At 36.9% G+C, this 23,925-nt stretch overlaps 1 pseudogene; it reads right to left on the bottom strand.

The window, feature by feature from the left end:
* Positions 1–13,498: 13,498 nt before the first annotated feature.
* On the bottom strand, positions 13,499–14,235 carry LOC143602368 (mavicyanin pseudogene; annotated as a pseudogene).
* Between the last annotated feature and the right edge of the window lie 9,690 nt (positions 14,236–23,925).

Here is a 23,925-nt window from a genome sequence, read left to right as displayed (position 1 = left end):
TTCTTGCGTCGTTCTCCCGGAGCCGTGGTTGGCAGGGGCGGTCATCCCAGTTGGCTTTGGGGCCATATATCACTCGTATCGTAGATAGAGGTGTTCAAAAAAACCGGTTATAGAACCGGTTTGGTCGGTTTAACCGAAAACCGGTTAATAGAAAAACCGGTTATTAAAAAACCGGTTAGACCGGTTATTGAACCGCCGGTTAGTACTTCGGTTACTCATTCGTGGACAAAAACCGGTTATTGAACCGGTTAGTAAAAAAACCGGTTAAATTTAAAAACCGGTTATTAAAAAACCGGTTAACCTAAAAACCGGTTAACCGGTTAACGGTCAAAAACCGGTTAACCTAAAAACCGGTTAACCGGTTTTTAGGTTAACCGGTTTTTGACCGTTATAAAACGGCCATATGACCGTTTGGGTCCTTTTTTGCCCGTTTTTTCTTGATTTCTAGCTGTTTTTTTAACATTTTACCCCCACAAACAACTATATATAGTTTAGGTTGGGTTAAACGACGATCAAAACCCCTTGCATCAACGTTTTTTTTAACATTTTCAACAACTACCCGCTGTTTTGACATGTGCTGCTGCGTTAAACCCTTGCATCAATGTTGGTGGTGTTGAAGCTTTAATAGAAAAAATTTGTGATGAGCTTGGGTTAAACGACGATCAAAACCCCTATTATAGCCAAACTTTAAAGAATGCTTTCAACACCACCTTGTCAAACATGTATGATGTCTACCTTACAAAATACGGGTCGTCTTCCCAAATTCATGACTCGTTAAGAGCTGTTGCCCAATCCCAATCCCAAACCGACCTTGAAATGGGGATGTACTACATGATTTGGGAAGACGCCGGTAAACGTCAAAGGGTAAACACCCAAGCAGTGAACTTGGAAGGTATGGTGGTACCAACTTTGTGAAACACATGACTCCGGATGAATTTAGAAGTCTTGATTTGCTGGCTTGGTGGAGAGGTAAGGAGGATGAGTTTCCGATCCTCGCCGCCATGGCCAAAGATTTACTAACGGTCCAAGCTTCCACGGTAGCTTCGGAGTCTGCTTTTTCTGTTTCTGGCAGGGTTATATCGATTAGGAGGACTCGACTCACTGCACCAGCTATAGTGATGTCGATTTGCTACAAGGATTACTTGGACTCTTTAGATAGGGCACAACATCAACGCTCACTCGAGGGGGAAATGGAGTATGAAGCGGGCTTGTATGAAGACGAGGTCAATGAAGGAGACACTCAACCAATGACCGATGAAGAAGCCGCGTACGACGATTACCTAAGAAATAGCTCGGGATCGGGTAGCGAAGAAAATTAGTTAAAGAAACAGCAAACATGGAGGCAAATCATGAGTAAGAAACAGCAAGTTGTTCATGTAATCGTGTCTAAGCATTCTTTTTCCTAATATGTGCTCTTATTTACTTGTTGATTTGGATTTTTCTAATTTAGTTAAAGAAACAGCAAACATGGAGGCAAATCATGAACAAAGTGCGATTGGGAACAACAGGAGCATCTGCTAGTTCACGATTTAATGTTTGTATTTTTGAGTTAAATCATGAACAACAGTTCTTGGCAGAGATTTCTTCAGTGTTAATGATTTAATGTTTGTATTTTTGAGTTACGAATATGCGATAACGATTTAATGTTTGTATTTTTAATGTAAAAACTATAAATGAAAGTTATGTGTTTTTAATCTTTGGTTTGTTGAAAACACATTCACCAACACACACTCATACTCATCTTCCAAGCAAAGAACCCTAACAACGAAAGCAAAGAATGGCTTCGGTCAGTCCGTTTTGCGTTGTAGTTACCGGTTTGCCTTGTAGTTACCGGTTTGTTTATACTGTGAAAAAATAATGGTCTTCATTAAGTACAAAATATAAAAAACAAATATTCGTATTTGAAACCGCGAAATTAAAAAAAAAAAAAAAAAAACCGGTTAATAAAAAAAACCGGTTAATAAAAAAAACCGGTTAATAAAAAAACCGGTTTATTAACTGGTTCTAACCGGTTTCTAAACCGGTCCTAACCGGTTAGACAGGTTAGGGTTTTGACAGAAAAAAACCGGTTATTAACCGAACCGGTTTTTTCCGGGCAAAAAAAAACCGGTCCGGTTAATAACCGAACCGGTTTTTTTAAAAAAACCGGTTTGTGCACCTCTAATCGTAGAGCGCCTCGGGGTATTCGATCGTTACCCGCTTGATTATTTTACCCGAGGGCCTGCTACGATCCCATATGATTTGGAGGACGCCCGGAGGTCCGGGTTTTGTGAGCTTCATGATCCACCCACGCTCGTCCAGGTCCGACATGGTCCTCACGCACCACCACCTCTGTGGACAGACGCGGCTGTCGCGCTTCAGATGGGTATCCCGACACATCGTCAGCCCGTCCATGTCCCCCATATTATGAGACCCCAGCAGCAGCACCCTCTACGCCAACCACATCAGCCACCGCAGCCGCCAGTCACACTCGAGAGTATACATCTGCAGCAGATGGAGATGCGGGCCCACATGGCCCGCCAGGACGAGTATTTTCGCATATTATTTACTCATCTGCAGGTACCGATCCCAGCATCTTTAGAGATACATCAGCAGGTTGGAGATCAGGCGGAGGCGTCAGGGTCGGGTCAGGCAGCTGATCAGCCTGACCCAGCAGGAGGTGATTAGACAGTTGTTCAGCAGACGCTGGTTACCATTTTTGGGTTGTTTTTCCATTTATCTTGTTTTTATTCATATGTTATGTATAATATTATATTATATTTGGGAAAACATGTATGGGTAACCGGTTGGGTAACATTTGTATATATATCTTGTGATGTTTGTCTGTTGTGTTTGATTTGTATATCTGTATATTTTTGTTTTTATATTTGTGTTGCTTTTGGAACTTTGTGGGCGTGTTCACTATAAACCCTCACGAGACCTCACTCGTCCACCCGGGCTACCGGGGGGTTTAAAGGGCTTGTTGCATCCGCTAAATGCAACCGTGATTCCTACGAAAGTGAGTTAGGTCTTTTATTATTTTTAATTAATTAACAAAATTTTTTATGAAATTGACTAACTCGGCTCAGTAATGATTTTTATAATATAATAATAATATTAACTCTCGAAAGACCTAAGTCTTATACTTGTGAGTGGTTGCTTATACATATCTCGAGATTTGTGTAGATTTGGTTAGACAGTATTGGTCAGTGATGGAGACGTGTGTCACGAGTGTGTTGAGAGTTGTGGGCCGAGTTTAGCATTGCATTGTCTTTATTATTAGGTGATTTCAGTTTCATAAATTATTTTGTTATTTTTATTTTAGTTGTTAGAAATGTAATTGTATAATTTGCTTTAGTTCATCACATTTGTTCCCCGAGTTTTTAAGTGGTCAAACTGTCAGTTCAACCCTGTCCCCCAAATGATTATTAATTGTTTTATTATTTTAACATTGAGGACAATGTCATCCTCAAGTGTGGGGATGGGGGAAAATTGAAAATATTTAGCCCGATAGTACCTCGAGGAGTATTCAGAAACTTAAGTTATTAACTGCCACTTATTGCTATTAATGCCAAGTTAGAGGTTTTTGGTCATGGTTGGTTTTTCAGCTTCTCGATAGTTTTCCCGACAAATGTTTTCAAAATGAGAAGTTGAAAAATGGAATCATTTAGGCGGGGATAACGAGTCAAGGGGACGTGTATACATGTTTCATATCGGCATCCCATATTTCCAGACATATTGTGAGATTAGCCCCTATACTTAATACACATATTATATAATAGATATAAAACATGTCTTGTCATTTATTGAGGGAAACCGGTATGTTTTACAGAATTAGAACTTGCTTGTCACATGCTTTTCGAGATCTTAATACCACCACCTGTATGGAGATTAGGACTTTATAAAACCCATTCCGTACATATTTTCCTCACTAAATAAATTCCTTACCCGACATTATCCCCTAGGAGCCCGTTTGGACCATATTTCTTTTTCGTTTGTTAAACTGAACATTACACACCATTTCAGCCTTGGCCTTTATTTTATTTTTACCCGTGTGATGAAATCCAGTTCGTTATCGAGTTGTATATATATCGAGTTGTACTTAGTCAGACAAGTTGTAAAGTTGTCAAGTTCTGAGTTGTAATTATCAGTCATTTCAGTTATTGATGTCTAAAAAAAAATTGAAAAATCAGCAAAAAAAAAAAGACAAAAAGAAGTTATCAGTTTGGTATTTCAGTTATTATTATTAGCAGTCGAGTATGTAAATAGCAGTTGATTGTGTAATCAGTCCGTCTGTATTCATGAGTCTATATATTGGTTAGTTTAACTGGGTTTCATCCACCTGAATCACTAAATATGCCTAATCCGCACCCAAACCTAAGCCTCAGCAAAACCTTAGTCCGAGTCTTTATGCAACCGGTGGTTAATGGGTGGAGATAAGACTGACCTGCAAGCATATTAAGTTGTAATTCATATTAGGTATTTTGAGGGTAGAGACATATACTAGCACATATTTTGCAAGTCCAGATATTAAACTGAGAGGAGTGTTGATAGTGTGAGGGGTGTGAACATGTATGCTCTAACCGGAAACAAAGTACACTTGTCTAGGCAATTCTATAGTTTCATGGTAGCATTAACTTTATTTGTGGGTTGTCAATCTAGAAAGTGTCAGTCTAGGAAACTGGGTATGACCTTAAACCTTACTAGTATTTATGGTGATAATTGGTTGACCTATGATGGCGGTTAATGTTTGCTTTAGAGTTTTGCTTGAGGGCAAGTAAAAGATAAGTGTGGGGATGTGATGTTCGGTTTATTTGTGTAGATTTTAGTATGTTAACTTAATCGTTTTACTAGTTTAGTTTAGGAACTTTGGTACTTCATACATGTTTATTGTGTTTCAGGTCACAGGTACTTAACGCGCTTAATTTGGACCTGTACAAGCATGGAATGAAGACCCGGGATGTCCAACACACTTACCGAGACAGTTATATGGAATTGCTTACTGAAGTGACCCATCGCGTAGCGCGATGGTAGCGCGATGGGTGTGGGAGGCAGGGCATCGCGCTACGCGATGACCTTGATTTAATGATGCTTTGACTTTTGGTCCATCGCGTAGCGCGATGGACTAGAGGAGGGGACCATCGCGCTACGCGATGGTCCGCACAGACGGGAAAGTTAGTGTTTGTATGTTATATTCGTTTTGATGACCCTAGACGCCATTCTTCACCTTCCAGGCGATTTTCAGAGCAAAAAGGAGAGCCACCATCACTTCCAATCATCTCCAAGCATCATACATGTCCTACCAGATCATAACCGAAGCCCGAGAGATGCCGATGCGTGGCTAATTCCTTCGAGTCATGCCCGGGATGTAGAGTATTGTATCTTTCAGTTTTTCTCATGTATTAAGAACGAATTGATTGTAACTATTGTTGATGTTAATCTATGGGTATTTATATCTAGTATGATTGTGCACAACGTCAGTTTAGGTTTATTTCGATCGGAACGATTAGTGTGCCAGTTGCTATGATAATTGCTTCTAGGATTGTTTTGACCTGTTAATTGCAAGAAAGCATATGTTTGCCCTTAGTTGAGTCACACTGGCAGGGACCGTTTGATAACCAGTGCCGTGTGTTAGTGAGCGTGGATGCCTAAGGTTTAACCGGTTAGTCAGTCTGTAGTTGACACATGATAGTTTATCTGTTAAGTTGCATGAGTTTGCTGTTAGGTTACGTACTTGGATTCCCGGGTGTGATTTGTCTTTGTTAATTGATTGAATACGTGATTACTTGTTTGCTTATTATAAAATATAAAATGTTTGCTAGTGTGATCAGCACTTTAATTGAAACACTTCATAATGTTAGGAATCGTTTACACTTTACACTGACCACATACTCCTCGTGGTTCGACACCTTACTTACCCTGACTAGTTTAAGGTGATTAGGACACTGATTTATATTGTTTTCGACTAGATAGCGACATTCTAGCATCACGTCTGTAAACGAATTCTTCTTTGGCCCTCGAGAGGGTCTGTGAACGAATCTTATTCGTTCTAAGTTTCTTGCAGTTGTACATGGACATGTAGATCAAGATCAAGTCTTCTTTGATGTAGAAACTGAATTTGCAGATGCTGAAGCGCTTAAAAGAATACGAGAACGTGAAAGTTGGTGGTAAAACCTAAAAATGAACTGATTGTATCTGAAGACAAGGAAAGAAACCAGTCGGCTCACGGAAGTCAACAAAAGAAAATTAGATGTCGAGCCTCCCGCATCTGGTGTTTCTAAAATTTGCTGTTGCTGATCCTTCCCAGAAAATATGATTAAAATTCAAGTCTACATGAATGGAAAATAAAGAATTGTCCAAATCCAATATGGTTCAAGCTCTTGGATCAAGACAAGTACTAAGTTTCAAGAAATAAAGACGAAGCAAAGAACTTGACGAAGGTTCCTCGACATACTCAATCATAGAGGGAGATTGTAGGGCTCATATTCTATATTAGTATTAGGATTGTGTATGTCTTCACTTTGCTTTTAGTCGGTGTATTACATACTCAGTACGTTTATTTTGTACGTTAAAAATGTAAACTTTGGAGAAATTGGGACCCTATAAAAGGGTCACTTTATATTTCTCCAAAACAACTCATTTTTCACAACACCCTTAAAAATAAAGTTTCTGTATCCCAACCTCTCCATTTTCTCTCTTTTATATTAACAAAACTAAGATCCGAAATCCGAGTGTTGTTAGTGATTTCTGCTAACTAACAACACGGATTGATCTGAGTAAAGTTGTTAGATCCATCTAGAGGACCTACAGCGACGGTGAGTTGGTAAAACCCGAGCGTTGTTGGTTCCTTATAGTAAGACGACACGAATAAACGCTTAATTACCTATTTAATATAAAAGAAAGCCACAACATAAAAAACCAAAAGAAAACAAAATGAATTACTTGGCCCAATCAGAGTCTGCCAAGTGGACCACTTGTTGTCCAGCGGCACTAAACTTATTGTTTGTTATATATAAGAGCATTTCCACCGGAGTGGGTGTTGAGGTTTTTGGTGACATGGAATGGTGCAAACGAAAGTTTACGGGTGGAGACAAACATTTGTGTTAGGTTTGGTTTGCATTCTCAAACGTTTCGAAGGTGGGTTTGTAGTGGCCCCACCACAATCACTACACACAAATCATATATATATATATACATATTTATTATATTTTAATGGGGTTTAGATTGGTTTATTGGTGAAGGAAAAGTGGGGTTTTTTGGTAAAAAGTTTAGAACATGATGTGGCAATGAGATGGATGTTTGAATTGGTTTATGAGTGGGGATGCTCTAATAATTTGCATGATAAACTCAACTCATAAGCTATTTTATACAACAAGTACTCGATTGTAGGACAAAAGCCGACATGTTTCATATAAAAGATATTTGACCATAACTAAAGTTAGTATGCTCTAGAATAAGATAACACTATTTTAGTTTTCAATCGGTTTACCCGAATTGAGTCCTGAGCGGATGATCTAAAATTAGTGCTACTAGAAGCTTTACCCCATATGCTTGAACAAATAACCTAACATCCGGTTCCTTTACACTAAAGTTGCTACACAGTTTGACAGAAGCGAGAAGGCTAGGGTTCGAATGTGAAAGCTTTTCAGCTGTACAAAGAAAACTTGTTCACCCAAGCAACCTTTAATCAATGATATTTATAAAAAGAATTGATACCAAGGTACAAAATAATAATATTAATAGGAAAAAGAGTCAAATGTACCAAGTTGCAGAATATTGATAGTGTAGGGCCAATATTCTATATTGTTTTTAGGATTGTATATGTCGTTTTAGTTTGCTTTTAGTCGGTGTAGTGCGTACTCGGTACGTTTAGTTTGTACGTTTATTTTGTAAGTTTTGGATAAATGGGGACCCTATAAAAGGGCCACTTAACCCATTTATCCAAGGAACTCCAACCCTTTCACTCAAAGAAATAAAAGTTTCTCTCTCTCTCCAAAACCTCTCCTCTTATTTTCTCTCTTTTGTAATAACAAACTAAGATCCGAGATCCGAGTGTCGTTGGTGATTTCCGCTAACCAACAACACGGATTGATCCGAGTCAAGTCTTGAGATCCATTTAGAGGACCTACAAGTGGTATCAGAGCTTTCGGCTCGACTTTTTGTGGTTTTTGGGTCAAACTTTTCGGGTTTTGATCTTAGTTTTTGTTGGATTTGAGGTTGATTTCGTGTTACTCATTTCTTTTGGAGTCCCTTACACCTTGGAAATACACGAGAATCACTAAATCCAAGTTTTTAGTATTTTAAGTTTTTGTGTCTGAGCTCAGATTCGGCTTAAAACTCAGATCTAGGCCGATTTATTGATTTTTATACTAAAGTCTTTTTGACTTTTTGGAAGTTTGGGTGCTATATTCTTAAAAAAAAAAAAAAAAAAAATTCGCATCGGGTACTGTAGCAGTCGCTTCCGAGGTACTGTAGCAATCGCCGGGGGGGGGGGGGGGGGTAGCAATCACATCGCCGAGGTACTGTAGCAATCGCTTCGCACGGGGGTACTGTAGCAAATCGTTTCGCTTCGCACGGGGGGTACTGTAGCAACTGCTTCGCTTCGCACGGGTACTGTAGCAATCGCTTCGCATCGGGTACTGTAGCAACTCGGTACTGCAGCAACTCATGCGAAACACTGTAGCAACTCATGCAAAATACTGTAGCAACTCGGTACTGTAGCAACTCATGCGAAACACTGTAACAACTCATGTGAAACACTGTAGCGACTCGGTACTGTAGCAACTCATGCGAAACACTGTAGCAACTTGGTACTGTAGCAAAAAAAAAAAAAAAACATGTATTAATAGGAGAATCGGTTTCCTCTCACATCAACAGATTTGAGTCACTCGTCACCAAGATGAGAAGTGTCGGTATCATCAATGGTTTGTTTCAGATCAACATGAAGCGGTTGAGTTCACTGCCTTATACATGGAGCATTAATGTGGTTACCATCAAAAGAACCACAAATCTGTATACCATGACACTCTCAGAGTTGGCTTCTACCATCAAGTCTTTTGAAATAATGGAAGATAAGCTCCAAATGAACAATCAGTCCAAAGAAAATAAAGTTGGGACAAGTAATAAAGTTGGGACAAGTGCTGCCGGTAAAAGTAGTCATGCATGTCCTATCATTCCCAACACATCACCAGTTGATGAGGTAAATCACAATCTTTGTTCTCAAGCATGCATCAACAAAGTCACATACTATAGATATCATCAAGACGAAGTTTTGAAAGAAAATGCAAAACTTCGTCAGTTAAATGCTGAATATGTAAAAGCTGACAAGATCTACGTTGAAAAGATTAAAACTCATCACGATGATGTAGCTAATCTTAGACTTGAAATTTTTCGAGAAAAGCATAATGTCATTTATTATAAAGACATAATTAATGATTTAAAAGAAGAAATTAAGAAATTAAAACTCGAAGTTTCTGATAAGAAAGAAAAGGAAAAACAAGTCGAAAGATTTGAGGCATCATCTGAGAAGTTAGATGATCTTATTGGAGCCCAGAGAAGTACTAATGTTAAAGCGGGGTTGGGGTACGATTACACTGCCGTACCACCACCATTCAATGATAACTACACCAGTTTGCCCCACTTTAGCTATAATACTTTTCCAGAGGAAGAAATGGAATACTGGGTTGGTAGAATACCAACGCCTATGAAATTTGTTCCTGCTGCCTCTCAAACTGCTGCTCCAGTCCCATCATCTGATAAATCTGACATCAATGTGTCTTGTGTAGTAGCTGGTGATGTAAATGGTGGTGAATGTGGGACGGTTAACCTGGGTTGTAAGCTAAAAAGAAAGTTAGAACCACGTTTTGAATCATGTGTGGATCTAACCAAAACTATTAACAATCCTGTTTGTAATAAAGTTTGTGAATCCATGTTGGGATGTTTGATGTCGGAATCAAAAACTGTATTTTGCGAAACCACTAGTGAAGACAATTGTAATGATGTACGTAATGAAAGTGAATTTTCTTCTTCTGACTCAGATTATGAAACCGTTTGTGATGAAACTTTTATTGAAAAATGTGTCAACAAAAGTAGGCCTGTTGAGGTGAACATATCAAGTTGTTCATCATCAAGTTGTGAGACTGAGGATAATTCATGTAAAAGCAAAGTTTTTGAAAATGAAAAGACAAGTACGTTGTGTAAATATGTTCCACCAAATAAACGATCATTTTCTCAAACAACCAATCAATCAAGAAACCCCCAGTCATACAACTTCTGTGATAACAACTACTATGGTCATTATCAACAAAATTTTGTTGATCCATATTATACAAATGTGTTTTATAATCATGTTCCTTTCCATGGATCACCTTTCCCACCACACCAACCACATTACAGTTCAGATGAGTTCTTTGGCACTCCCAGGAGAAAGTGTTGTTTTGTGTGTGGTCACTCTTCTCACCTTGCAAGACATTGCAAGCACTGGTTCAAGCAACAGCTTGATATTCAAAGGCGGCTTAGTCAGTCCCCAAAAGAGCTTTTAGTAGCCCTGATTCAAGTACTGATCAAGCTGATAGTGAACCTAGTGAAATGGATGTGAGATCCAAAGTAAATAAATTAAAATACAAAAAGAAACCTTTTTGAAAAACCAAGAAGGATAAAATCAAAAAGGATCCAAAGATTGTAAAGTCTGAGGATTTACCAAAAACAGTTTCAAAAGCAAGAAAAGAGAAGTCCAAAATTGCCAAAACCAAGGAACAAGTTTTTGCTTGGATTCCTAAGGACCGCTCTTCATCAAGTGAGGCTCCAACAAGAAATAAATGGTTTTCAGGAAATAAAATCAAGTTTGGTCGATTTACGGTTGACCTTCCCGTGACAAAAGTATCCCGGGAACCCATGTCTATTTGAAAGCTTAGTGCATGCAGGGTCAATCAAGGAGGACTATCAATAGTATTAGGTACTTAGATAGTGAAATGCAATTAAACATGTCATACCCAAGCCTCTCTTTACCTTATCACAGTTGTCTTATAAAAAATCAGTGTCACTTTTAATTTTTATTGAGTCAAGAAAAGAGTCAAGTAAAGCGTCAAGAAAAGCAAGAAAAAGAAAAACAAAAGAGTCAGAAAAGAAAAAGAAAAATCAAGAAAAAGAGTCAGAAAAAGAGTCAGTTCTAGGAATTTTAAATTCTGCTTTATTTCTTCATTTATTTTGATTCAAGCCTTGGACTTTCTCCTGCGCGATAATATGGTATTATCCGACCTGATTGTTAAGGCCCTGAATCTTCTGCTTTGTTTTATTTTCTTTCTTTTGTTCAAGCCTTGGACTTTCTCTGCGCGATAATATGGTATTATCCGACCTGATTGTTATGGCCTGAACTTCTGCTTTATTTTAATCTTTCTAGATCGAGTTTAGTGTACAAAGTTTCAAGTGCACAAAGTCAAAGTGTCAAGTGTGTTAATAAGATTACTGTGATCAACTAAGAAAGGTTTAAGTCTAGTTGAGGTGACATGTGAAAGCAAATTAAGCCCGAGGTATGATGGAGTCTGTAATTTGTCGGATTAAATGGGGACCACACAAGCATTGTGCCTAATTGTACCTTAACGTATCATGTTGACATCAAAATACTTGTTAAGTTTAAAGTGGACAAATTATATCTACAATCGACTTTGGGTTCATGGCATAATAATGTCCAAATAGAAGTGTGATCTAGAACGTTAACAGATAATGTGATTCCATGTTGTGATCTTTCTCAGAAAAATAATTTAGTAAACGTTTTCTTTAAATATTATTGATATATAATATTAATTTCATATTTACTCATATCTTTTATTGTTTATTTGGATTTTGTTTATTTTAGTTTTAACTTCAAAATGTTATGTATATATTTTCGTTATATTTAAAATATATGAAAATGCCAAAAAGATTTTAAGTTTTTATTATGTTCGTACATATTTTGTTAAACTTTGTTTCATTCAAAATCATGTGTTTTGTTGTCAAGGTCGTTCATGCAAAGTTTGTTAGAAATCTGGGACTTAAACAAATCATTTACAAGTTGAGGGATTGAAATTGGGAGGGCCTATGAACGATTTCTTCTTGACCCTCGAGAGGGTCTGTGAGCGAATCTTATCGTTCTAAGTTTTGTGCAGCTATACATGGACAGGTAGATTAAGATCAAGTCTGCTTGGAGTTGTAGATGTTGAAGCACTTAAAAGAAAACGAGAACGTGAAAGTTGGTGGTTGAACCTAAAAAGGAACTGATTGTATCTGAAGACAAGGAAAGAAACCAGTCGGCTCAAGAAAGTCAACAAGAGAAAATTAGATGTCGAGCCTCCCGCATCTGATGTTTCTAAAATTTGCTCTTGCCGATCCTTCCCAGAAAATAAGATTGAAGTTCAAGTCTATAAGACTGGAAAATAAAGAACTGTTCAAGATCCAATCTGGTTCAAGATCCAATCTGGTTCAAGATCCTGGATCAAGACAAGTACTAAGTTTCAAGAAATAAAGACGAAGCAAAGAACTTGACGAAGGTTCCTCGACATACTCAATCCTAGAGGGAGATTGTAGGGCCAATATTCTATATTGTTTTTAGGATTGTATATGTTGTTTTAGTTTGCTTTTAGTCGGTGTAGTACGTACTCGGTACATTTAGTTTGTACGTTTATTTTGTAAGTTTTGGATAAATGGGGACCCTATAAAAGGGCCACTTAACCCATTTATCCAAGGAACTCCAACTCTTTCACTCAAAGAAATAAAAGTTTCTCTCTCTCTCCAAAACCTCTCCTCTTATTTTCTCTCTTTTGTAATAACAAACTAAGATCCGAGATCCGAGTGTCGTTGGTGATTTCCGCTAACCAACAACACGGATTGATCCGAGTCAAGTCTTGAGATCCATTTAGAGGACCTACAGATAGCCACCTATATGGAAATGATGGGTATGATGCATATAGCAATTGCATAATTGTGTTCTTTTACCAAATTCCCAATCCTGCGGTAACAAAATTAAACTTTAAAAGTCTGGCATTAAAGAAGAAATATGCCTTATGTCTGCAAAAAGAATAAAATGTTATTGTCTTATGACATATATGTTGCAGACTAAAATATATAACAGAGCATCCTAAAACATATACAACTACACTACAGTTAAGCTGAACGCTTGCCACTATTGACTATATATAATGTCATAACATATCCTATCCTTGTAGACTATGTGAACTTAAAAGTGTAACAAGTATGCATACTCAATTGCCAGTTTCCTCATCTAGCATGTGAAACTAGTTTCCTTCTATCCGTTCATCAATAGGAAAAATATTTACTTTTAACTCCTTTTACATAGCAAATAGGAAATCAAAACTCATAATTTTTTTTTATTTTTTTTAAAAAGCACATAGGATCAAAAGATTTAAATAAAAACACGTGAACTTTATTTATTTATCATACAAAGTTACATACACCATAACAAAACATAAGAAAACAAAAATATAAAAAAGTCACAAATTTATAAATACATGCATACGTCAAAAAGAAAAAAAAAACTCCATTCAACTAAAAATATACTCTAGTAAAAGAAAGCCAAAGCAACAGCCAAGAAAGTGAACGGCACCACTGCGGCAAATGCCGGAGACGCATTCCACGGTAGCGGAATGGGGCTGCCGACTGGAGATAACCCAAAGGAAAATGGAGGAGTAACGATGGCAGACGGTGGAGATATGGGTGCTGATTCAGGAGTTCCAGCAGCGGGAGAAACATTGATAGTTAGTTTCTGACCAAGTTGGCAATGACCTATAATGGTGCATATATATTGGTGGGTCCCAGGGCTGGTTAGGGTGATGGTCACTGGGCTGACCGGGTTAACTGAGAGGGTGCTGGTGGCGGTGCATGGGTCGGAAGTGGCCGCTTGAGAAACCTCAGCCACGGTGTGGAATCCGGTGGTGAAGTTAAATACTAGCTCATCGCCAATGCTGAAGGTTCGTTGGGAAGCCCAAGTGGTGTAAGTGGCGGCACCGTTAGTAATAGGAATAGTCCATCCCAAGTCGTCTCCAACTATGTGTGTGGTTTTCCCCATTGTGGATTGAAGTTGGGAAGATGCAACCATCATGACCACCACCAATAGGACCGCCGTTGGCTTTGGAAATGCCATCGTTGTGTCGAATCTCAGGTCGCCCGCTTTCGATCAAAAACTTTATATTTTTTGAGGTTTTTTTTGTGCTAGGGTTTTGAAATTGGTGGTGGTTTAGGGTGGTAAAGGTGGTGGTTTGAGTGTGTATTTATAAGGGTGGTGAAAAGGAATGATTGGAGTTATGGATAGTAGAACTATAATGTTGACTATTATGAGTTGTAAAGTCAAAATATTAGCTAGTATGGAATGTTCCATGGCGTTATTGTGGTATTAGGTATTGAGAGATTTTAGTATGTAAAGTTTATTTGTGATACATAAAGAAAGAAAAGTTTATATATAAAAATCCAACCCAAAAGACATGTTCATATGTTGGGCGAAAGATAAAAAGTGATCAAATATAAATACTCTGTTATTTGTATACATAAATATTGTCTTTTATTTTATCATTTCTTAATAATGTATAACTAGTTTTTAGACCCTGTTATATTGCCGCAGGGTTGCTAATCTTTGTAGAGGTGGTGTTAAAGTAGTAGTTATGTTAACTTTATTATTTGTCTATTAATTCTAGTATAATTTAATTCAAAACATAATTTCTTGTCTGTGTTATGACTTGAATTTGTTTATATCATTTGCTAATAAAAGGTGCTAAGGCAACAGGCCCAAATTCATGTCATATGCTCTAAGCAAGTGTCTGCCATCCAAGGTTATAATATTAGTATTTGACAAAATGTTTCCCCTTGTAAAGGAGAATTAAAGTAGTCGTATAAGAATGTTGTACAACCAAAAACACAAAGGGTGCATCACAAAAAGCTTGAGAGGGTGTACAACATAAGAAACAAATGGTATAACTAACAATGCTCAAGATAGTTGTATTTATCGAACTTATCTATCAAAACCAAATTGAAGAACAAAATTAAAATTGAGAACTACAAAATTATATTGTCAACCTAACTTCAAAAAGTGATTGGGTGGGGAATCTAAAGAAATAAAGATGGAAGACTAAGAGCATTTCCACTGGTTTCTCTAAATCGTGTGAGAGAGCTCTCCATTTTTTAGAGATGGTTAAAAGTGGTTGTGAAAGGAGGAGAGAGAAATTGTTACTGTTCATGGTTAAATTTGGAGAAACACACTGTTCACCTCTATAATTTTTTACTGTTTTTTAAAGTAGTTGTGAGTGAATAAGAGGGAAAAGGTAATGATAAAAGTATAAAAAAAATATTATTTAATTGAAAATGAAAGAAAAAAGATGGTGTTTTTAATATAATTATAGAGATGGAGATGAAGAATCAACCGGGAATACTCTAAGTGGGTAGCAAATGGAACAAATATGAAGGCATGAAATACAATCAAAAGAAGTACAAATATGTGAAGTAATCTGTTAAGAATATAGCTAGATAGTATGTACAACAAAAAAATGCAAAGTGTACAAAACACATTGCTTAACATAGTTGTGTTTTAATATATACAGTAATAGTAATTTCGTATTTGGATATTACATAATGTAAGAATGATCATACTCATTCTAGAATTATGAATTCCGTGCATACATAGGGAGTTTAGATAAATGTTTGTTAAATAACTAGGATTACTAGCAATCAAAATAGTTAAATCTAGTAACATGATTGCTACATTTAGTAGAGTCTATTTTTATTTTCAGTTTTTAGGGAGTATTCCAAATTAGCTGGGTTCATATGAGAATTAATTAGGACCATGGTCATTGTGGAAACTTCATGAAAGATAGTGATAGCGAAGATGGGAATACTAAGATAAATGTGAGAATACACAAGATTAGTTGAATAAGAAATGAATTTTTTTTTAGAAATTAAAGATCACACGTGTATCTTAAATAAGACAGAAAAGACACTGAGATGGTTTGGTCATTTGAACATGAGACATGTGACAGCTCTTGTGAGAATTGTGAAAATATTAGCACAGGGGGAGGGGTAGTTAGAAGCAGACATATGAGCAGATTATGCATGATTCGATTGATTGGCACCTCTTAGAGAACATGATTGGGGATAGAAGGTCTTGAAGACATCATACTAGGATTACATACCAGGGTTATGCACTATTAATTTGGAAAGAGTATAGTTTTCACTTAGAGCTTTTCATACACTTTCGTTTGCCTTAGTTTTAGTCCGAGATTTGTCTTACTGTTGTTTGGACTTTGGAACTATAGACATCTCTTGGGGTGTTCATAGCTAGGTAATGGGTTATTGCTCCTTTCCCATGTTTGTATACTCTTGCAAGAATCCATGTGTATTTTAATCGATTATTTCATATTAGTTATGCTTTTATAAAGTTCTATACTATATTATGCCTTGCAAAGTGATAATAATAATAATAATAATAATAATAATAATAATAATAATAATAATAATAATAATAATAAATTATATTTTTTTAACAAATTAACAATACCATGAATTATTGAAACAGTTTTTAGAGATCTAACTTTAATAAGCGTTCTTTATATGAAAATTTGTCTCCCTTTTATTTTTTCACCCTAATGACTATCCACTTTCCATGTTAACTTTTAGCATATACCAGAAGCATGAGGACATAAAGGTAATTTAATCAAATAAAATCAATTAAAGACCTAAACCTAAATTTAGAAAAATAATAAAAACTTATAAAACAGTACACGATAAGCGCATAAAGGTAATATAAAATTCCAACTCAAAAGGTATTCATTTGTTGGTTGAAAAATGAAAAGATAGAGATATCAATTATAAATTCTCCATTATTTTTATGCATACATTATGTTTTATTTTATCATTTCTTAATAATGTATAAATATTGCATGATGTAATGATCGTAGGATTTAGTTATTTTATAAAGGACAATAAAAATGAAAATTTTAAGAAGTCATAGTTAATTGACATGTGTCAAGTGGAAACCAATGAAAATATGACATAAAAGTAATTGTGCGTACATATTTTCTCTCCCCACAAGCAATTTATATGTCAATCCCCCTATAATTTTAAAACTTCTATAACTTTTTCATATTTTTTTTTAAATACCACAATAATAATAAACGTTTTTTTATCTTTAATATGAGTATGACTTTGTTATATAAAAATTAAAACAAAAATTCTATCATTGTGTCTTTTGTTTGCCATTGTGTTTTTTTTCGCCAATGTGTCTTTCTATTTGTCATTGTGTTTTTTCGTCTTTGTGTCTTTCAAATCATCATTGTGTGTTTTTTTAAATGTTATTAATACCGTTGCGTAATAACAATACGTAAATATAATGATAAAATAATAACAAATTATCTAGTACATAAAACACAATGATGAATACATATTACACAATAACCTGAAACGTAAAACATAATGATGAATATATAACACAATGACCTGAAACGTAAAACAATGGTGAATACATACAACATAATAACCTGAAACATAAAACACAATGGAAACTATATATTACACAATAACAATGAATGTAATATTTTTTTTTCTCAAATTAAGTGAATGCCACATGTGAATCCTGAACAAAAGACAATAAACGTATTACACAATGACTAAAACATATTGATAAGTAGAAAGACAAATGATGAGCACAAAGACACAATGACAAACAAAAAGACACAATGACGTAATCTTTGTTTTAATTCTTGTCTTTAATATGAGTATCAATTGATAACACAATGACTAAAATGTATAATACAATGCTAATACATGTTAATCCTGAACAAAAGACAATAAACGTGTTTCACAATGACTAAAACACAATGATAAGTAGAAAGACAAATGGTGAGCACAAAGACACAATGACAAACAAAAAGACACAATGACGTAATCTTTGTTTTAATTTTTATCTTTAATATGAGTACCAATTGATAATACAATGACCAAAACCTATAATATAATGAATAGAAAAACCCAATTAAAAAACACAATGAACAACTAATAAAACAATATAAAAAACCCACTATTTTATTTTTGTTTTTGTACAACAATATGATACTCATATTAAAGATAAAAAAACACTTGCTATTATGGTGATTTTTTTAAATGAATGTTGCATGAAAAAGTTAAGGACATTTTAAAATAATGGGGGGAATGGACATGTGTTTTGCATGTGAAAAGAGAAAGTCAATAAAAGTGGGTTATTACCTTTATGCCCTTCCCATCAATTTTTTCCCTTAAATTAATCTCCATCATTCAAATATAAGATCAATAGATTAGATTTTTTCTCATCTTTCTCATTTTTGTTGCCCTCGCGCCTGAAGCTATGGAGTTCCTTAACCGTGTTCAACGGGGTTATGCATAGTAATGTTATGACTCCAAGATCAGTAAATGTAGTTTTTAAAAGATTGAGTTTTGCAATTCAAAAAGGGGGTAGTGACGCAACTTGTTGCCCGCTTGCCTGATGCTTCGATGTAATAAAAAAACTTAAATAATTTTACCTATGATCGTACTACTAGAATTATGAATTCCATGCATACATAGGGAGTTTGGATCAATATTTTTTCAAGGGCTATTGGATTTGAATATTCTCAACTTGCATTTGTTGGCCAAAAATACTCTCAATTAACGAAATGTTTACAATCACTCTCAACTTTTACCTTATTTTCTTCTGTTCCTCCCATGTCATTTCAAAAAATGCTACATCGTTAGAAAACTAAGTTTCACATTAGTTTAGGACTGTCAAAAGGAAATAAGATGAAAGTTGGGAGTGGCAGGTGTGTTTTCGATCAATGAGTGAAAGTTGGGAGTATATAAATCAAATAACTTTTTTTTTAAATAACTAGGTTACTGTAAGGCCCCGTTCCCGGTTCCCTACATTTGGCGTTGGATTTACTCATTAACACAATTCTAAAATCAGAGGTAATTAAAACTTTCACGGAATAATTAAAAACATCAACCAATACATTACAAAACATCAAATCTTGTCTTAACAGAATTTATCTTGTCTTAAACATAACATAACACAAGAGGTTCGTAACACTTCTTCTCAAGATGCCAGCCTTCCAGTCCCTACCATGTGCCCTCCTCAAGCCAGCTCCTTTAACCTATTTACCTGCGTGCGCACTAAAAGTCAGCTACGCTGAGTGAGTTCTAGTTAATCAATTAACACACATTACATTCACATCCTTACTCACATGCATACGTAATTACATACTTTCTTTCATAAATCCCTATGGTATAATATAAGCTATTCTATCTCAATCATCACAGATATTATTAGGGTCTAGTCCATATCATCACAGATATTATGAGGGTCTGGTCCCTATCATCACATATATTGTGAGTGTCTGGTCCCTATCATCACATATATTGTAAGGGTGCGGTCCTTCATTCTGTACCATCATTAAACCATACATCCATACGTACTTTGCTGACATGTTATATCTTTATTTATAATCATACACGTCCATATACACACTCTTAACTCTTTCTATACCATTCGTATATCATTCATAGAAATTCACGTAGCATACACTTACCACTTAAGGTAAGTGTATTCACTAAACACATAGGAGTATGCACACAGCCCCGAAAACATAACAGATAAAGGGGCTAGAAACTCACCTGTAGTCGGTTTCTCTCTGAGTTAATGATAATACCCTTCCTTAGCTGTGCACGGCTAACTGTATAATAATTATAAGTATTAATTAAGTTCTTCTAAACAAATCATACCTCTAGGTTAGTGAAGTCCCTAATGGGCGGGGGGTCCGGGGGCAGCGCCCCTGGTTGCGGGGTCTAGGGCCGGCATCCCCTAGTAGGGTCCAAGAGGCAGAGTGGAAAAATTTTATTTTCGTTAATAAAAAATGCCTCAGAAAAATGAATCGGGTTACTTTTTACAACAATTTGAATCGCATATAAAAACCATTCACATCGCATGGCAAAACCATTCGCATCACATGGTAAACTAGTCGCATGGAAACCATTCGCATGGAATCCAGTCGCATGAAATCTAGTCGCATGGAATCCAGTCGCATGGAAACTAGTCGCATGGAAACCAGGTGCATGGAAACCATTTGCATCGCATGGCTGTGCGATGCGATTATGTTTCATGCGACCAGAATTGTCTTTTCTTCATTTTTACCATTTTAAAGCCATTTTCCTCAGTGACTCTTCCTTATGGCCCGATTTGACTCTTTTTATGGGTTTTGGGTCGTACCAACTTTGTCTACCCGTAATTTACAAGGTCCGAACATCACCTTTTTGTCCTATATCGCACTCGGTGGGTTACGGCCTACCAAGTTTATGTTTTTCTTACATCCTACCGCCCAATCTACTAATATATCAAGTTGCATGTCGAATCCGACCTTAAAAACTTAACCTTTTTTTGCCGAAACTCACCTTTTTGGTTTCGGGTTCGGGTTCGGATCTGAACAACCTGTGGATCTTAGAAGCGTTTCTTGTTGTTGGGTGATGCTTGAACACAATCTCCTTAACTCTCTCGGATTTTTAGAAGAATAAGAGATGAAGAGAGTTTGTGTGTGTGCTTTTAGTGTGTTCTAAGGTTGAGAGTGTTTGGGTAGAAATGAGGGTGATGCGAATGAGTGGAAGGGAGATTTTGGAGTTTATATACTCCTAGTCTATGGGCCTTAAGGGCCCATACCCATTCCTACGCCTAATCTTATATCCAAACCCAACATAATTTAAACATAAATCACATAATTAAATTAACATAAAGTCCTTTATTTATTTAACAAAATTAGGGTGTTACAGTTACTAGCCATGAAAATTGTTTAATTAAATGATATGATTGCTACTTTTACTAGACTATATTTCTATTTCACGTTTTAAAGGTTATTCCGAATTAGTCGTGCTAATAGCAGAATTAATTAGGAACAATAGTTATCGTGGAAACATCGTATTGAAGTTAAATAGGGCGATTAGCTGGACGAGGGACCAATTTCCATGTCTAATTACCTTGCAAAACACTAAATTCTTCATTCATGTCGCGAAGCCAATTAGGATCCGATAACTGATTTAAGATAGGAGGCCCGGACTGGAGAAATGTTGGTGATAGCAGCAAGGTTATATTTGGGATTGGGTTTATTGATGCCACACTTTGCTTGTGTGAGGATGGGGTGTCCGGAAGGGCTAGTCATAGTAGAAATAGGTCGGGAAGGGGTAGTGGGTTGGCGGTAGTGGTGTGGTTCGTGGCTAGGGGTGAAGTTGGGGAGGATGGTAGGGGAGGGTATTGGATGGGTTAGGTTTTAATGTTGGGTTAGAAGGCAAGAACCTATTGGGCATGAGTGGTTGTAGGGTTTGGCTGGTCGATATGGTGGGTTACTGGGCGCAATGGGTGGGCTTGAATATGAGAATGGGATAGGTTCATCCAAGAATGTATAGGACTGCAGCCTAATGGGCTCGGGAAACAGGAAGGATGATTCGTTAAAAGTAACATGCCAAGAAATATGAACTCGGCCAGATGTTTGGACATAGCAACGATACCAACGAAAAATCGGATAAATTTTATCATTTTGTTTGGTGGATAGGTTGGAATAACATTCATAGCCAAAGACACGGAGATGGTCATGCGCGGGTTATCGTTGATATAGGGTGACGCTGGTGTTTGAAAGTAAAGACGCTCAGTAGGAATAATGTTGTTTAAATAAGTAGCGATGTGTAAAGCTTCAACCCAAAATGTTGATGGAAGGTGAGCATGAATGAGAAAAGCATATACAATACCATTTAATAGATGAATCATGCGTTCAACCTCCTCATTTTGATGGGAGGTTTGAGGCAAGAAAATGAAGAACAAAACCATTAGAATGGGAAAACTATTTAAAATTGTTATCAAAATTTTTAAATTTAACGAGGGTATTGAATTACGTTTAAATTAAAGAGTGGAATTTAACAAATGTGGGAAAAGTTTTGGGTTCATATTTGAGGGGATAGACCCAAACATAATGTATATCAAATGGTTTAGTAGTAACTGAACGTGAATCACACAAAGGTAAATCCATACTATTAGCAAGTTGACATGAAAACAAAAGAATGATGTAATTGTTTTATTAGAATTGAAAATTAAATAACGACTAAGATAATCAAGCACATTCGCATCAGGGTGGCCGGGACGATTGTGCCACAGGATAGTTAACGAATATGGAAGCAGCGTAAGGCGGATAGTGTAAATAGATAGAGGTCACTAGTGCTATTGTGTCGTGAAAGGAGGTATTCATCATTGGGGTCCTTTAAAGTAAAACCAAAATGGTCAAATTTAATAGATACAAGATTATCAATGGTAAATTTTCAAACTGAATGTAGGTCTTTAATAATTGGAATATTGTTTTTTATTGGTCTCAACTATCTCATTTTGGTCATTGCCGATCCTAGCTTTCATTTTGGCTAGAAGCGGTCCCAACTTTCACATTCGTTTCTTCTATCAGTCCGCGACTAACTGAGTAGTAACTGTGATGGCATGGCGTTCCAGTGGGCTACAATTCATTCATAACATCTTCTCTAGCACGTAGGCTGCCATGTCATAGCTTTTTGACAACTAGGATGGAGATGTTAGTAAGAAGATAACGTAGTTATTACTCAGTTTGTAACGGACTGATGGAAGAAATGAATGTGAAAATTGGGACCGTTGTCAGCCAAAATGAAAGTTGAGACCGGCAACGACTAAAATGGGATAGTTGGGACCAATAAAAACCAATATTCCTTAATAGTTTGAGGGGAATGGATAATGTTATTTAGGTTATAGGTTTTATTTGGGAGGTGATAATAACCGTTACCGGATCCATTAATTTGCAATCATTGGGCATTACTAACAACTATAATGTGCGGAGTAAAAGACAAAGGAGTAGTAATTTTATCGGCACTATAAGTAATATGGGAATATGCTCTTGTGTCCATGTGCCAAGCCGGGTCCGTATAGTTGAGGTCATGCTATGAAGAGCCGATCCAATATCATACAGCTTGCGGTGTTGTATGGGCTTGAAGTGGGGCCTGTTGTGGAAAGTATTGAGCAGGGTCTGAAGGCTAAAGTGAGGGACGTGCAACCCACTGGTGGCAGTATTGAGTGTAAGCACCTCAATATTGAGAAGCCCAACTGAAGAGGTAGGTCCCAGCAGAGCCCAATTGGACCCGCAAGACTCACCTTGAAGAGGGACGTCTGCGCAAAGACCAACTGGTTCCGCAGGACCCACCATGCTCAGAGAGATGAAGACCTTACGCGCAGTACGCCAGCTGTTCCCGCAGGAAAAGCCTCCCAATGGTGAAGTACCCCGCCTGTTCCCGCAGCTGCGGATACAAGCCATCAGGGAAGGCTACCCGCACTAATAGTAAGGCTACACGCACAAGGTACTAACTCTCAATAATTCAGTAATGTCACCTGAAGAAGGAATGAGCAAGGCGGGAATACTCCCGCCCAAATGAGCCAGTCCGTACGCTTCTGGAGGATCTTTTGTACTATACCTGCCAAGGTATGGACAAAATAGACAAGATCTGACCAAAGCAGCCCATCACAGGGTGACAGCTCACTGACAACAGTACGACGAGGAGCACGCTCTAGTACAAAATGTCACTATCAGCCGTTGCATACTCACCAACCCTCATCGTGGCACGTACATAGCCTGCAGTTGGTGGAAAAGGAATAGTACACAGCCGGCCATGTCACTATCAGCCGCTGCCTACCCACCAACCACCAGCATGGCACGTGCGTAGCCCACAGTTGGTAGAAAAGGAATATTATACAGCTGGCTGTACCTGCTTGGAAACCTACCTTCGGCTATAAATACTCCAACACCTTGGAACGGTATCATTATCTTATATCTTATACCATCACATATCTTATCTGCTCTAGCTATTTCTCTTAATATACACTTATATTCAGAGCAATCTAGTCTGATTCTCACGCCG

This window comes from Bidens hawaiensis, unplaced genomic scaffold (genome assembly GCF_021521415.1).
Source record: "Bidens hawaiensis isolate Kalapana, Puna unplaced genomic scaffold, B.hawaiensis_p1.1 tig00058761_1, whole genome shotgun sequence".
Lineage (NCBI taxonomy): Eukaryota > Viridiplantae > Streptophyta > Magnoliopsida > Asterales > Asteraceae > Bidens > Bidens hawaiensis.
Note: the sequence above shows the minus strand (reverse complement) of the source record. Positions and strands in the feature narration are given on the sequence as shown.